General features: G+C 46.7%; 1 pseudogene; it reads right to left on the reverse strand.

Moving 5' to 3' along the window:
* Nucleotides 1-9,913: 9,913 nt before the first annotated feature.
* Nucleotides 9,914-17,501, reverse strand: part of LOC139232785 (zinc finger protein 850-like) — a 146,609-nt pseudogene continuing 139,021 nt past the window's right edge.

Consider the following 17,501-nt stretch of genomic DNA (forward strand, 5'->3'; position numbering starts at 1 on the left):
CTGCCATTTCTTTGTTCCCCATTATAAATGCACCTGAATCTGACTGCAAGGGACCTACGTTTATTTTCACTAATCTTTTTCTCTTCACATATCTATAGAAGCTTTTGCAGTCAGTTTTTATGATCCAAGCAAGCTTCCTCTCATACTCTACTTTCCCCCTCCTAATTAACCCCTTTGTCCTCCTCTGCTGAATTCTAAACTTCTCCCAATCCTCAGGTTTGCAGCTTTTTCTGGCCAATTTATATGCCCCTTCCTTGGATTTAACAATATCCTTAATTTCACTTGTTTGCCACGGTTGAGCCACCTTCCCGGTTTTATTTTTACTCCAGACAGGGATGTACAATTGTTAAAGTTCATCCAGGTGATCGTTAAATGTTTGCCATTGCCTATCCACCATCAATCCTTTAAATATAATTTGCCAGTCTATTCTAGTCAATTCGAAGTTACCTTTCCTTAAGTTCAGGACCCTAGTCTCTGAATTAATTGCGTCACTCTCCATCTTAATATAGTTCTACCATATTGTGGTCACTCTTCCCCAAGGGGCCTCGCACAACAAGATTGCTCATTTGTCCTTTCTCATTATACATCACCCAGTCTAGGATGACCAGCCCTCTAGTTGGTTCCTCGAAATATTGGTCCAGAAAACCATCGCTAATACACTCCAAGAAATCCTCCGACACCATATTGCTACCAGTTTAGTTAGCCCAATCTATATGTAGATTAAAGTCGCCCATGATAACTGCTGTATCTTTTTTGCACGCATCCCTAATTTCTTGTTGATGCTGTCTCCAACCTTACTACTACTGTTTGGTAGTCTGTACACAACTCCCACTAGCGTTTTCTTCCCTTTGGTATTCTGCAGTTCCATCCATACAGATTCCACATCATCCAAGCTAACGTCCTTCCTTACTATTGCGTTAATTTCCTCTTTAATCATCAATGCTACCTCAGCTCCTTTTCCTTTCTGTCTACCTTTCCTGACTGTTGAATACCCCCGGATGTTGAGTTCCCAGCCTTGGTCACCCTGGAGCCATGTCTCCGTGATGCCAATTATATCATATTCATTAATTTCTGCCTGTGCAGTTAATTTGTCCACCTTATTACAAATACTCCTCGCATTGAGGCACAGAGCCTTCAGACTTGTCTTTTTAACATACTTTCCCCTTTTAGAATTTTGCTGCCATGTGGCCGTTTTTGATTCTTGTCTTGGGTTTCTCTGTCCTGTACTTTTACTTTTCTTCTTTCTGTCTTTTGCTTCTGCCCCCATTCTACTTCCCTTTGTCTCCCTGCATAGATTCTCATCCCCCTGCCATATTAGTTTAGCCCCTCCCCAACAGCACTAGCAAGCACTCCCCCTAGGACTTTGGTTCCGATCCTGCCCAGGTGCAGACCGTCTGGTTTGTACTGGTCCCACCTCCCCCAGAATCGGTTCCAATATCCCAGGAATTTGCATCCCTCCCTTCTGCACCACTTCTCAAGCCAGGTATTCATCTGAGCTATCCTACTCTGACTAGCACGTGGCACTGGTAGCAATCCTGAGATTACTATCTTTGAGGTTCTACTTTTTAATTTAACTCCAAGCTCCCTAAATTCAGCTTGTACGACCTCATCTCGTTTTTTACCTATATCGCTTGTACCTATATGCACCACGATAACTGGCTGTTCACCCTCCCCCTTCAAAATCCTCTACAACCGCTCTGAGACATCCTTGACCCTTGCACCAGGGAGACACCCTACCATCCTGAAGTCTCGATTGCTGCTGCAGAAACGTCTATCTGTTCCCCTTACAATAGAATATCCTATCACTATAGCTCTCCCAATCCTTTTTCTGCCCTCCTGTGCAGCAGAGCCACCCACGGTGCCATGGACTTGGCTGTTGCTGCCCTGCCCTGATGACTCATCCCCCCCAACAGTACGCAAAACAGTGTATCTGTTTTGGAGGGGGCTGACCGCAGGGTACCTCTGCACTACCTTCCTTCCACTGCTCTTCCTGTTGGTCTTCCATTCCCTATCTGTTTGTGTAACCCTTATCTGCGGTAAGACCAACTCACTAAACGTGCTATTCATGGCATGCTCAGCATCGTGGATGCTCCAGAGTGAATCCACCCGCAGCTCCAGTGCCACAATGCAGTCTGTCAGGAGCTGCAACAGGACACACTTCCCACACATTTAGTCATCAGGGATGCTGGAAGCGTCCCTGACTTTCCACATAGCGCAGGAGGAGCATGACACATGTCCGAGCTCTCCTGCCATTACTTAACCCTCAGATTAACTTAAGTTGGCAAAAACAATGATAAATGTCACCTACCCTTAGGGAAAAGAAAAAGAAAAACTACTCACCAACCACCAACCAATCACTTATCCCTTTGGCTGTGACTTCACTTTTGGATTTCTTTCTACTTCTTTGTTTACCTTCTGCCCCTGCTATAGCTGCACCAGCTGGCCTCTCGGACTGCTGCCGCTGCGATGACGCTGGGCCTTTTATATGCTTCCTCAATCTCCCTGGTCTCCAGCCTCTCCGAGTGCCACCTCACAGATGAATTTGGGCGGTTTATATGCCTCCTCGATCTCCCTGGACTCCCGCCTCTCCGACTGCCGCCTCTTCGACAAGGTTGGGCCTTTTATAGGCCTCCTCGGCCTCCTCGATCTCCCTGGACTCCCGCCCCTCTGACTGTCACCTCTCCGATGATGTTGGGCCTTTTATAGGCCTCCTCGATCTCCCTGGACTCCCACCTCAATTTAACAAGGAAAGAAGCATCGCTTGGTTTATTCAGGGAATTTGACTGGGGTAAATAACTGCATTGAGATTAGGAGAAAAACCTAGAAACAGTGACCACCACATATTGGAAGAAAGGGGCGCATCAGAATGGTAGCCAATTTACCTTTGGGTAACAGTGTAAAATGGATTATATCGGTGCGATAGCTCGTGATGCACCTCATGAGATTTTCCTTTCCATTGAACTTAATCAGGAGAGATGTAAAACCAGCTGTCGATTCGTTATTGCCTGTATAACGCTATCACATGACGTGAGAATAAGAACATAAGAAATAGGAGCAGGAGTAGGCCATATATCCAATTGAAGCTGCTCCGCCATTTTATATGATCTTGGCTGATCCGATCATGGACTCAGGTCCACTTCCCTGCCCGCTCCCCATAACCCCGTATTCCGTTATCGGTTAAGAAACTGTCTATCTCTGTCTTAAATTTATTCAATGTCCCAGCTTACACGGCTCTTTGAGGCAGCGAGTTCCTCAGATTTAAAACCGTCTGAGAAAATACATTTCTCCTCATCTCAGTTTTAAATGGGTGGCCCCTTAATCTAAGATCATGTTCCCTAGTTCTAGTCTCCCCCATCAGTGGAAACATCCTCTCTGCATCCATCTTGTCAAGCCCCTTCATAATCCTACACATTTCGATAAGATCACCTCTCAATCTTCTGAATTCCAATGAGTACAGGCCCAACCTCCTCAACCTTTCCTCATAGGTCAATCCCCTCATCTCCGGAATCAACCTAGTGAACCTTCTCTGAACTGCCTACAAAGCAAGAATATCCATTCGTAAATATGAAAACCAAAATTGCACGCAGTATTCCAGGTGTGGCCTCACCAATACCTTATATAGCTGTCGCAAGACTTCCCTTCTTTTATACTCGATCCGCTTTGCAATAAAGCCCAAGATTCCATTGGCCTTCCTGATCACTTGCTGTAACTGCATAGTAACCTTTAGAGTTTCATGCACAAGTACCGACAGGTCCCATTCTACTGCAGCACTTTGCAATCTTTCTCCATTTAAATAGTAACTTGCTCTTTGAGTTTATTCGGCCACAGTGCATGACCTCATACTTTACAACATTATACTCCATCTGCCAAATGTTTGCCCACTCATTTAGCCTGTCTGTGTCCTTTGCAGGTTTTTTGTGTCCTTGCACATTGCTTTTCCTCTCATCTTTGTATCATCAGCAAACTTGTCTACATTACACTTGGTCCCTTCTTCCAAGTCGTTAATATAGATTGTAAATAGTTTGGGTCCCAGCACTGATTCTTGCAGCACCCCACTAGTTACTGATTGCCAACCCTAGAATGAACCATTTATCCCAACTCTCTCTTTTCTGTTACTCCCAGTGGCAAGGAAAATAGAGTGGGGCCGATAATTTATATCATGCATTGAACACCATCAATGAACACCACGCCTAAAGTTAAAATTACGCACATGGAAGCTATTTAAGGTGAATGTTCGGTACTGAGAGCAGAACTCATATATTAAGAAATGCTGTAGTTTTGGAACACTGTTGTTGATTTCTGGTGTCATGCGGTGCTAAGTTTTCACTATTTCAGTGATTTGGTGGACTTTTGGAAGCTGTTTTACACCAGTTACCTAAGATAGTGATGCTTGCTTTCATTTCAGTGAACAGGCACCTAAGAACAAGAGAGCCTGGATCAAGCGTATGTTCTTCAGATCCTTGACATACCTGACACCACTCTCACTGCTGACAAGTTGCACCATTTCCAACACACCAAGAGAAAGTCTCACCGATGTAATGGGAAAGGACTTGGCACACATTTCACATATCTGGGTGGTATGGCTCGCTTTTATTATCCTGAGTCTAACCAATGAATATCTGGCAGTGTTCGGCGTCTATATGTTTGCTCGGACTGTGCAAATGGAGCACTGTTCAAGATCCTGATCTGCACCTGCCCCGTGAGTGTTTGAGGAGAAAATGCAGAGGAAGATTTACTGAATACCGAAACCGTATTGTACCAAGCCGAGGAGTGTTTGATGGAACAGTACACAAACCGGTTTACTCTGTACCTAACCCGTGCTGTACATGCATTGGGAGTTTTGATGGGATAGTGTAGCGAAAACTGAAATCTGTATCTAACCTGTGCGTTACCTACCATGAGAGTGCTTAATGGGACAGTATAGATGGAGCTTTACTCTGTATCTGACGCATCTTTTATCGAACCCATACTGTACTTAACGTTTTGATAGTTGGTGTGAGTAATTGATTGGGAATTGTGGAGGCCATTTCACTCTATATCTGACGCACACTGTACCCGCCCTGGGAATGTTTGATGGTACAATGTAGAATGGGTCTTTCTCTTCAGTTAACCCGTGGTGTACTTGCCCTGGGAGTGTTTGATGGTACAGTGTAGACGGAGCTTAACTCTGCATCTGACTCATGCTTTATCTATGCGGATTTCGTCAACTACGGGCCACAACAGACATGATCTTTGCAGCGCGCCAATTGCAGGAAAAATGCAGGGAGCAGCGCCAGCCCTTATACATGGTCTTTTTCGATCTTACAAAGGCCTTTGACACTGTCAATCGTGAGGGTCTCTGGAGCGTCCTCCTCCGTTTCCGAAGCCCCCAAAAGTTTGTCAACATCCTTCACCTGCTTCACGATGACATGCAGGCCGTGATCCTTACCAACAGATCCATTATAGACCCAATCCATGTCCAGACCGGGGCCAAACAGGGCTGCGTCTTCGCTCCAACCCTCGTCTCAATCTTCCTCGCTGCCGTGCTCCACCTCACAATCAACAAGCTCCCTGCTGGATTGGAATTAATCTACAGAACCTGTGGGAAGCTGTTTAAACTATGCCGCCTCCAGGCCAGGTCCAACATCACCCCAACCTCTGTCATTGAGCTGCAATATGCGGATGATGCCTGGGTCTGTGCATATTCAGAGGCTGAACTCCAGGATATAGTCAATGTATTCACTGAGGCATATGAAAGCATGGGCCTTACGCTTAACATCCGTAAAACAAAGAGCCTTCACCAGCCTGTCATCGTCGCACAACACTGCCCTCCAATCATCAAGATCCAAGGCGTGGCCCTGGACAACATGGACCATTTCCCGTATCTCGGGAGCCTCTTATCAGCAAAGGCAGACATTGATGCGGAGATTCTACATCGCCTCCAGGGCACCAACATAGCCTTTGGCCGCCTGTGGAAAAGAGTGTTTGAAGACCAGGCCCTTAAATCTACCAACAAACTCATGGTCTACAGGGCTGTAGTAATAGCCGCCCTCCTGTATGGGTCTGAGGCATGGACGATGTACAGAAGGCACTCAATTCACTGGAGATATATCACCAACGATATCTCCGCAAGATCCTGCAAATCCCCTGGGAGGACAGGCGCACCAACATCAGTGTCCTCGTCCAGGCTAACATCCCCTTGTATTGAAGCACTGACCACACTCGATCAGCTTCGCTGGACAGGCCACATAGTACGAGACTCCTTAAGCAAATGCATTATGGGGAGTTCCTTCATGGTAAACGTGCCAAAGGAGGACAGTGGAAACATTATGACACCCTCAAAGTCTCCCTGGTAAAGTGCGACATCACCACGGACACCTGGGAGACCCTGGCCGCAGACCACCCGAGGTGGAGAAAGTCCATCCGGGAGGGCGTTGAGCTCTTTGAGTCTCGATGCAAGGAGCATGAAGAGGTCAAGTGCAGGCAGTGGAAGCAGTGCGCGGCAACCCAGCCCTACCAACCCCTTCCCTCGACAAATGTCTGCCCCACCTCTAACAGGGTCTGTGGCTCTCCTATTGGACTGTTCAGCCATCAAAGATCTCACTTTGGGAGTGGAAGCAAGCCTTCCTCGATTCCGAGGGACTGCCTATGAGGATGACGATGTTTGTATCAAGTGAGATGTCGTAGTGCCCGCTCTACTGGTCATCCTGTCTGTATAGGTGGAGTTTGTCCCATCAAGCTGACGGAGCAGGGTCTGTGCTTTCCTGACAGAGTGAGTGAAGGCTCCTCCACTTTTCACATCTCGCCGAGTTCACAGATTCCAGCATTGTGCTGACTGTGGCTTGGTTCTTGTTCAGCAAATACTCCTGGTAGTGAGCATCGCTTTCTTCTGTCCAACAAGGAATATATGACTTCCTGTACCCCCGAGGTATACTGCATTTTGCAACAGCTTTAATAATTCCTATTAATCAGTTAAAGGCATTGGTGGTTAGCAGAATCCACCTGATGTTGGTGTCAACTGGCCTTTGGAAGGTTTCCCAGTCTGCTTTTTTGAAGTTCCAATGTGATTTCGGTGTTGATGTGATGACAAGAATTGCAATCCCGATATTGATGATCGAGGGCCTGTGTTCACTGTTGGGGAAGTTATCGAGAAAGGTTCTGGAGGCTGTGATTGGGTTTCCTTTGTTGTCTTGAGAGAGCAAAATTGGTCTGGGTTATAATCTGCAGACGTTCGATGTCCTTTGCGATGACATTAGTTGTGCTCTCCGAGCTAAGATCATGTAACAGGGTGGGACACGAGAACCTCTGTAAAAGGAAGGGGTGTCAGATTATAACCTAGACAAATGGAACTTATCTCGATCTTTGGCATCAAAATGGAGGAATTTATTCTCTAGTGAAGCCCACAATTACTTCTCCATTATAATTGCTGTTTTCATAGCCCCATGTTGTGTGGTGATATTAAAGTCTACAAGATCAATGGATGGATGTTGATTAGGAAGGAGCGGTGGGTCAGACCACTGTACAAATGGTGGTTTATAGACATCAGAGATTGCTAGCTCTCCTATGCCCATTGCTGTAGTGAAAATTCCAGCAATACTGCTATGCTCAAGTTCAGTGCAGCCTTCGATGTCTCGTTTAACATAGCATGTCAGGCCTTATGTAAGATGGTTATTGAATGGGATTTGGTTACAAACTGTGATCCGTCCTCTTGTGTCAAAGTGATGGGTGTGTTCAATGTGTGTTTCCTCAAGCACAGAACATCAACGCTGTGTTCCTTGAGTAACCTTTGAAGGTATTCACATTTTGAACGGGAGAGGCCTTCGATATTCAGTTGGCATGTTCAGATGGCTATGCTTACATGCAGTTTTCTCTGGAGAGGATTGTTCGATTTGCTTAGTTTGCTACGGTCACCCGGATGTCAATTTAACAAAAAGGTCGATGTCCTTTGATACGACATTAGTTGTGATCTCCGAGCTATGATCACGTAACAGGGTGGGCCACGCGATCCCCTGTAAAAGGAAGGGGTGTCAGAGGCACATTGTAGGGGTCATCAATGGCTGGGGCCATATGAACAAATGTTGGAGGGGAATCGTGGTAAATAATAGTTAAAGCTGCGTCTACACTGTCCCATCAAACACTCCCAGGGCAGGTACAGCACAGGGTTACACAGAGTAAAGCTCCCTCTACACTGTCCCATCAAACACTCCTAGGGCAGGTACAGCACGGGTTAGATACAGAGTAAAGCGCCCTCTACACTGTCCCATCAAACACTCCCAGAGGAGGTGCAGCATGGGTTAGATACAGAGTAAAGCTCCCTCTACACTGTCCCATCAAACACTCCCAGGGCAGGTGCAGAACGGGTTAGATACAGAGTAAAGCTCCCTCGACACTGTCCAATCACACATTCTCAGGGCAGGTGCAGCATGGGGTTAGATACAGAGTAAAGCTCCCTCTACACTGTCCCATCACACACTCCCAGGGCAGGAGCAGCAAGGTCGAGACACAGAGGAAAGCTCACTCTGAACTGTGATATCTCGAACAGCATGGGTCAGATACAGACTGAAGACTGCTCGAAACTGTTCTATCAAACACTCGGGGACAGGTACAGCATGTCTTAGACACAGTAAAACTCACAGCACTGTCCCATCAAAAGCACACAGGGCAGGTAGACAGGGGCTAGATACTGTGAAAACCTCATGATATAGTCGTTAATTAAGCACAGTGCACTCAGATACAGCATGTGGCCCATGAAGCGTACAACTCCTGACAGTACGCACACAGCAGGGTATGAATACAGGGCAGTAATGGTCCATATCAGCACAACTCCTGACAGTACACACACAGCATGGTATGAATACAGGGCAGTAATGGTCCATATCAGCACAACTCCTCTGACACTACACAGCATGGTATGAATACAGGACAGTTAATGGTCCATATCAGCACAACTTCTCTGACACTACACACAGCATGGTATGAATACAGGGCAGTAATGGTCCATATCAGTACAATTCCTCTTACAGTACACACACAGCATGGTATGAATACAGGACAGTAATGGTCCATATCAGCACAACTTCTCTGACACTACACACAGCATGGTATGAATACAGGGCAGTAATGGTCCATATCAGTACAACTCCACTGACACTACACATGGCATGGTTGAATACAGGGCAGTAATGGTCCATATCAGCACCAACGACATAGGTAGGAAAAGGGATGAGGTTTTCGAGGCAGATTTTAGGGAGCTAGGAAAGAGATTAAAAAACAAGACCTTAAAGATAGCAATCTCCCTGTGTAGTGTTGATGTCCCTGTGAGGTGCAGTATCTGACCCTGAGTTGCCCCATGGAGGAGGCAGTGTGTGATGTCCCTGTGGGGTGCAGTATGTTCAGTGTCTGACCCTGAGCTGCCCCAGGGAGGGGGCAGTGTGTGATGTCCCTGTGGGGTGCAGTATGTTCAGTGTCTGACCCTGAGCTGTCCCAGGGAGGGGGCAGTGTGTGATGTCCCTGTGGGGTGCAGTATGTTGTGTCTGACCCTGAGCTGTCCCAGGGAGGGGGCATTGTGTGATGTCCCTGTGGGGTGCAGTGTATTCAGTGTCTGACCCTGACCTGCCGCAGGGAGGGGGCAGTGTGTGATATCCCTGTGGGGTGCAGTGTCTGACCCTTACCTGCCCCAGGGAGGGGGCAGTGTGTGATCTCCCTGTGGGGTGCAGTATGTTCAGTGTCTGACCCGGATCTTCCCTCATTCATCCTACTCCAGGGGGCAGTCACGTTCCAATCAGTCTGAATTAATTGGAGGGACAGAGTCATCTACTGGACACCGGCGGTATTTCAAGGCACATCATGTCTGGCTCCATCCCAGAGAAATCCAAAACCAACCTGCAGATTCAATTCATTTTATTGTCAATTGCTTAACAAACTTTAACTCCATTTGTTGCAGCTTTCAGTATTTTAAAACCCTTCTGATATTTTGTATCAGTATTAAATGTAGAAGATACTAAAGACATCCCAATAATAAATAATCAAGGGGCTATAGGGAAGGAGAACTTAAAACTATCACTGACACGAAAGAAAAAGTAAGCTGTAAAATAATGGGACTAAAGGTGGACAAATCCCCTGGACTAAAGGTGGAGAAGTTCCCCTGGAACTGATGGCCTGCATCCTAGGGTCATAAAAGAAGTGGCTGCAGAGATAGTGGATGCATTGGTTGAAATCTGCCAAAACTCCCTGGATTGTGGAGGGGTCCCAGCAGTTTGGAAAACCACAAATTTAACACCGCTATTTAAAAACTGAGGGAGACAGAAAACAGGAAACTATAGACGAGTTAGCCTAACATCTGTTTTTGGGAAAAAGCTGGAGTCCATTGTTAAGGAAACAGGAGCAGGACATTTGCAAAAGCATAAAACAGACAAGCTGAGTCAGCATGGTTTTAGGAAAGGGAAATCATGTTTGACAAATTTGCTGGAGTTCTTTGAGGATGTAATGAGCAGGGTGGCTAAGGGGGAACCAGTTGAGGTGGTGTATTTGGATTTCCAGAAGGCTTTTAATAAGGTGACATATAAAAGGTTACTGCTCAAGATTAAAGTTCACGGGTTTGGAGTTAATATATTAGCATGGATAGAGGGTGGGATAACTAACAGAAGACAGACAAATGGGTCATTTTCCGTTTGGCAAACGGTGACCAGTGGGGCGTCGCAGGGATCGGCCTCAACTATTTACAACCTATATTAATGATTTGGATGAAGGGACAGAGTGTAATGTAGCCAAGTTTGCTAATGATACAAAGATGATAGGAAAGCAAATTGGAGGAGGACACAAAGAATCTGCAAATAGATGTAGATAGGCTAAGTGAGTGGGTTAATATTTGGCAGATTGAGTATAATGTGGGAAAGTGTGAGGTTATCCACATTGGCAGGAAAAATAAAAGTACAATTTATTATTTAAATGGTGAGGTATTACAAAATGCTGCGGTAGAGGGACCTGGTTGTCCTTGTGTGTGAAACACAAAAAGTTAGCATGCATATACAGCAAGTAATTATGAAGCCAATAAAAATGTTGGCCATTATTGCAAGGGGGATGTGGAGTATAAAAGCAGGGAAGTCCTGTTACAACTGTACAGGGTATTGGTGAGACCACACCTGGAGTACTAGGTACAGTTTTGATCTCCTTATTTCAGGAGGAATATGCTTGCATTGGAGACAGTTCAGAGATGCTTCACTAGTTTGATTCCTGAGATGAAGGGTTGACTTATAGGGATAGGTTCAGCAGGTTGGTCCCATACTCATTGGAGTTTAGAAGAATGAGAGGTGATCATACCGAAACATATGATAGTGAGGGGACTCGACAAGGTGGATGGCGAGAGGATGTTTCCACTTGTACAGAATCTAGAACTAGGGGGCATAGTTTAAGAATATGGGATTTAGAAGTGAGATGAGGAGAAATTTCTACTCTCAAAGGGTTGTAAATCATTGGAATTCTCTGCCCAGAGAGCTGTGGAGGCTGGGTCACTGAGTATATTTAAGGTGGGAATAGACAGATTTTTGAACAATAATGGAGTGAAGAGTTATGGGGAGTGGGCAGCAAAGTGATTTTATTAAATGGCATAGCAGGTTTGAGTGGCTAATGGCCTACTCCTATTTCTTATGTTTTTTAAAGAGTGAATTAGAGATGCAATCACAATCAGCGTTATTTTTAATCTGAGCATTTTCTTGTTGATTAATTTGTCAAATATCCAGAATATTAAACTCCAGCCCAGTTATAGGGGGAATCATTATCAGCAGAAAGAAAGCCCAACTGTCAGAATGGACATGATTCAGTCTGGGACAACAGCAGAATCCAAACCCTGCAGTCACTTGTGAACTCGCTGGTGTGTCAGCAGGGTGGATGACTGAGTGAATCCCTTCCCACACTGAGAGCTGGTGAATGGTCACTCTCCGGTGTGAACTTGCTGGTGTGTCAGCAGGTGGGATGAGGTAGTGAATCCCTTCCCACAATGAGAGCAGGTGAATGGCCTTTCCCCAGTGTGAACTCGCTGGTGTGTCAGCAGGGTGGATGACAGAGTGAATCCCTTTCCACACTGAGAGCAGGTGAATGGCCTCTCCCCAGTGTGAACTCGCTGGTGTATCAGCAGAGTGGATGACTGAGTGAATCACTTCCCACAGTCGGAGCAGGTGAACAGCCTCTCCCCAGTGTGAACTCGCTGGTGTGTCAGCAGGTCGGATGACCGAGTGAATCCCTTCCCACACTCAGAGCAGGTGAATAGCCTCTCCCCAGTGTGAGTGCGCCGATGAACTTCCAGCTCAGATGGGTAATTGAATCTCTTCCCATAGTCCCCACATTTCCACGGTTTCTCCATGGTGGGGGTGTCCTTGTGTCTCTCCAGGTGGGATGATCAGTTGAAGCCTCGTCCACACACACAACACGTGTACGGTTTCTCCCCGCTGTCAATCGTGCGATGTTTTTTCAGGCTGTGTAACTGGTTAAAGCTCTTTCCACAGGCAGTGCACTGAAACACACTCACTCGGGTGTGTGTGTCTCGGTGCATTTCCAGTCACACTGATGTTTGAAATCTTTTCCCAAAGACAGAACAGACAAATTTCTCCTTCCACTTTCAAAGACCGATGATATTCAGGTCCTGATGAATCGATCTTGACGCGATGTTTGGTTTGAGTTTCCTGACTGCAAATCCTGCCCTTCGAATACCCTGGAAAAGGAGTTTACAAAAATCATTACTGCAAGTAAAGGACATTAATTCACAACCGACAATTTTAGATTGTATGTTACATTCTTTCCTCTCGTTCCTCCAAAGCTGTAAATCCCATCCCATACACTCGTCCCCGTCCCTGTCCTGAAATTCAAACATGTCACACGTCTGAAGGCAGCTTGTCCTCCGCTCCCAATTATCATTACCAACTCTGGCTGGGTTCAGTTCTACACTCACTGGTTCCCCTCCCCCGAAGGTACTGGCTCTGGCTGGGTTCAGTTCTACACTCACTGGTTCCCCTCCCCCGAAGGTACTGGCTCTGGCTGGGTTCAGTTCTACACTCACTGGTTCCCCTCCCCCGAAGGTACTGGCTCTGGCTGGGTTCAGTTTTACACTCACTGGTTCCCCTCCCCTGAAGGTACTGACTCTGGCTGCGTTCAGTTCTACATTCACTGGTTCCCCTCCCCTGAAGGTACTGACTCTGGTTGCGTTCAGTTCTACACTCACTGACTTCCCTCCTTCTCACTCAATTCCAGAGGGTGCTGACTCTGGATGGGTTCAGTTAACATAAGATAAGAAATAGGAGCAGAAGTAGGCCATTTGACCCCTAGGGCCTACTCTCCCATTCAATAAGATCATGGCTGATCTCATCATGGGCACAGCTCCACTTCCCTGCCTGCTCTCCATAATCCTTTACTCCATTATCGCTCAAAAAGCTGTCTATCTCTGCCTGAAAATGTTTGCTGGGACCGTGCAGGAGTTAATATCGGACAGAAACAGTCCGAGATTAGTTTAATTACAGAAAAACACTCGGTCACTGAGAGTAATACCAAAGTGGATAATCAAGCGGCTATAGGGATGGAGGAACGTAATACAATCACTATCACTAATGAAACAGTACTCGCTAAAATAATGGGACGGAAGGCAGGCAAGTTCCCTGGACGAGAGGTTCTTACGAGAAATAGCTGTAGAGATAGTGGAATCATTGGTTGTAATCTACCAACATTCCCTGCATTCTGGGGCGGTCCCAGCAGATTGGAAAACCACATATGTAATGCCTCTAGTTAAAAAAGGAGGCAGACAAAAAGCAGGAAACTATAGACCAGTTAGCCTAACATCTGTCGTTGGGAAAATGCTGGAGTCCAATATTAAGGAAGCAGTAGCGGGACATTTAGCAAAGCATGATTCAATCAAGCAGGGTCAGCATGACTTTATGAAAGGGAAATCACGTTTGACATATTTGCTGGAGTTCTTTGAGGATGTAATGAGCAGGGTGGATAAGGGGGAACCAGTGGATGTGGTGTATTTGGATTTCCACAAGGCATTTGATAAGGTGCCACATAAGAGGTTACTGCACAAGATAAAAGCTCATGGGGTTGAGGGCAGTATATTAGCATTAACTAACAGAAAACAGAGAGTTGGGATAAATGTGTTTTCTTCCGGGGTTGGCAAATGGTGACTAGTGAGGTGCTGCAAGTATCGGTGCTGAGTCCTCAACTATTTACAATTTACATTAATGACTTGGATGAAAGGACCGAGTTTAATGGAGCCAAGTTTGCTGATGATACAAAGATGGGTGGGAAAGCAAATTGAGGACACAATAAATCTGCAAAGGGATATAGACAGGCTCAGTGAATGGGCAAAAATTTGTCAGATGTAGTATAATGTGGGAAAATGTGAGGTTATCCACTTTGGCAGAAATAATAGAAAAGCAAATTATAATATAAATTAGAAAAATTGCAAAGTGCTACAGGACAGAGAGACCTGAGGTTGCCTGTGCATGAAACACAAAGTTAGTATGCAGGTACAGCAAGTAGTCAGGAAGGCAAATGGAATGTTGGCCTTTATTGCAAGGGGGATAGAGTATAAAAGTAGGGAAGTCCTGCTACAACTGTACAGGGTATTGGTGAGACCACACCCACAGTACTGCGTACTGTTTTTGTCTCCGTATTTAAGGAAGGATATACTTGCATTGGAGGCAGTTCAGAGTTTGATTCCGGAGATGAGGGAGTTGTCTTATGAGGATAGATTGAGCCGATACACGTTGGAATTCAGAAGAATTAGATGTAATTTTATTGAAATATATGATAACGAGGGGGATCGACAAAGTGGATGCAGAGAGAATATTTCCACTCATAGGGGAAACTAAAACCAGGGGGTATAGTCTCAGAATAAGGGATCGCTCATTTAAAACTGAGATAAGGAGAAATTTCTTCGCTCAGAGGGTTGTAAATGTGTGGAATTCTCTGCCTGAGAGAGCTGTGGAAGCTGGGACATTGAATAAATTGAAGACAGAGATCGACAGTTTCTTAACCGATAAGGGGTTATGGGGAGCGGGCAGGGAAGTGGTGCTGAGTCCATGATCAGATCAGCCATGATCTTATTGAATGGCAGAGCAGGCTCCAGGGGCCAGATAACCCACTCCTCCTCCTATTTCTTATGTTCTTATGAGATAATAACCCTGGGACTGTACATGAGGATTCTAACCCTGGGACTGTACATGGGGATTCAAACACTGGGAGTGAACAGCTCTAGGGCTTTCCTGTTACAATTGTCTGGGATGTAAACCGTAAGCTTAGCCCTGAGCAGTATTTTTAGGAGAGATGGTGAGAAATCCGAGGTGTTGAGAGTGACAATAAAATAATTAAGTTGTTGCTTTCCCCAAGCGAACCGGTTGGAAACAGACACTGACACACCTTACGTTGCTCCTGCACCAAGATGGTCACGCATGCGCTTTGCGGCTCATTGAATCAAGATGGCGGAGCGCTGAACTTACCTTCCTGTACAAAGATGGCCGCCGTTACCATGTGTATCTATCCGGGATAAAGCCCCGAAGCTGCAGTCGCCGATATTCCGGTTATTATTCCGGGCTTCCGGTGGGCACCAGTTGTTTATAAAGCCTCCTCGGTTACCCGCTGGTCCATTACTCTCCTCCGCCCGGCTGAAAACGGGCTCTTTCGCCCAGCAGATCTTCACCGTGTACACTCCGCCATTATACGCACCGCGCATGCTCTAAACACAGCCAGGTGCTGCGCCTGCGCACTGGGCCCCTATTGTCTGGGCTCAGTGCAGTCTTCCCCGCGGGGAATGCTGGGTAAATGCACCACCATTAAAAGGCCACGTTGGTGAATTGAAGTGGATTTACAGAAGAACATAATAATAACATAAGAACATAAGAATTAGGAACAGGAGGAGGCCATCTAGCCCCTCGAGCCTGCTCCGCCATTCAACAAGATCATGGCTGACCTGGCCGTGGACTCAGCTCCCCATAACCCTTAATTCCCTTATTGGTTAAAAATCTATCTATCAGTGATTTAGAACATAAGAACATAAGAATTAGGAACAGGAGTCGCCATCTAGCCCCTCGAGCCTGCTCCGCCATTCAAAAAGATGATGGCTGATCTGGCCATCGACTCAGCTCCACTTACCCGTCCGCTCCCCATACCCCTTAATTCCCATATTGGTTAAAATTTATCTATCTGTGATTTGAATACATTCAATGAGCTAGCCTCAACTGCTTCCCTGGGCAGAGAATTCCACAGATTCACAACTCTCTGGGAGAAGAAATTCCTTCTCAACTCGGTTTTAAATTGGTTCCCCCATATTTTGAGTCTGTGCCCCCTAGTTCTCGTCTCCCCGACAAGTGGAAACAACCTCTTTGCCTCTATCTTGTCTATCCCTTTCATTATTTTAAACGTTTCCATAGGATCACCTCTCATCCTTCTGAACTCCAACGAGTAAAGACCCAGTCTACTCAATGTATCATCATAAGGTAACCCCCTCATCTCCGGAATCAGCTGAGTGAATCGTCTCTGTACCCCCTCCAAAGCTAGTATATCCTTCCTTAAGTAAGGTGACCAAAACTGCACGCAGTACTCTAGGTGCAGCCTCACCAATACCCTGTACAGTTGAAGGAGTACCTCCCTGCCTTTGTACTCCATCCCTCTCGCAATGAAGGCCAACATTCCATTCGTCTTCCTGATTACTTGCTGCACCTGCAAACTAACTTTTTGATATTCATGCACAAGGGTCCTGGGGGAAAGTCTGGCGACCGGGGAGATGCCCCTCTCTTGGCGCAGGGCAGTCATCGTCCTGCTGCCGAAGAAAGGCGATCTCCGCCTTCTTAAGAACTGGTGCCCGGTCTCCCTCCTCAGCACGGACTACAAAATCTTCGCCAGGGCGATGTCTGCTCGCCTTGGTGCCGTGCTGGACCACATGATCCACCCCAACCAGTCCTACACGGTCCCGCGCCGGACAATCCACAACAACATCCATCTGGTCCGGGACCTCATCCATCATTCCCAGGAGGCTGGTCTGTCGGTCGCCTTCCTATCTCTCGACCAAGAGGAGGCGTTCGACAGGGTGGATCACGACTATCTGCTCGGAACTCTGCGTACTTTCGGGTTCGGGTCGCATTTCGTCGCCCGGATCCGACTTTTGTACGCCGCCGCGGAGTGTCTGATTAAGGTTAACGGGTCCTTGACGGCGCCCCTTCGCTTTAGGAGAGGGGTGTGCCAGGGATGCCCCATGTCCGGCCAGTTATATGCCATCTGTGTGCAGCCTTTCCTGCGCCTCCTGCGGACGAGGTTGACGGGACTGGCTCTGCAAGGCCGGGCGTGGACGTCATCCTTTCGGCTTACGCCGATGACGTGCTCCTCACGGTAGAGGATCCCGCTGACCTGCGGAGGATGCGTGAGTGCCAGGAGATTTACTCGGCCGCGTCCTCCGCCAGGATCAACAGGGAGAAATGTTCCGGACTCCTGGTGGGTCAGTGGCTGGTGGACTTCCTGCCAGAGGAGCTCAGGCCTTTTGCCTG

Source organism: Pristiophorus japonicus, chromosome 20 (assembly GCF_044704955.1).
Source record: "Pristiophorus japonicus isolate sPriJap1 chromosome 20, sPriJap1.hap1, whole genome shotgun sequence".
Lineage (NCBI taxonomy): Eukaryota > Metazoa > Chordata > Chondrichthyes > Pristiophoridae > Pristiophorus > Pristiophorus japonicus.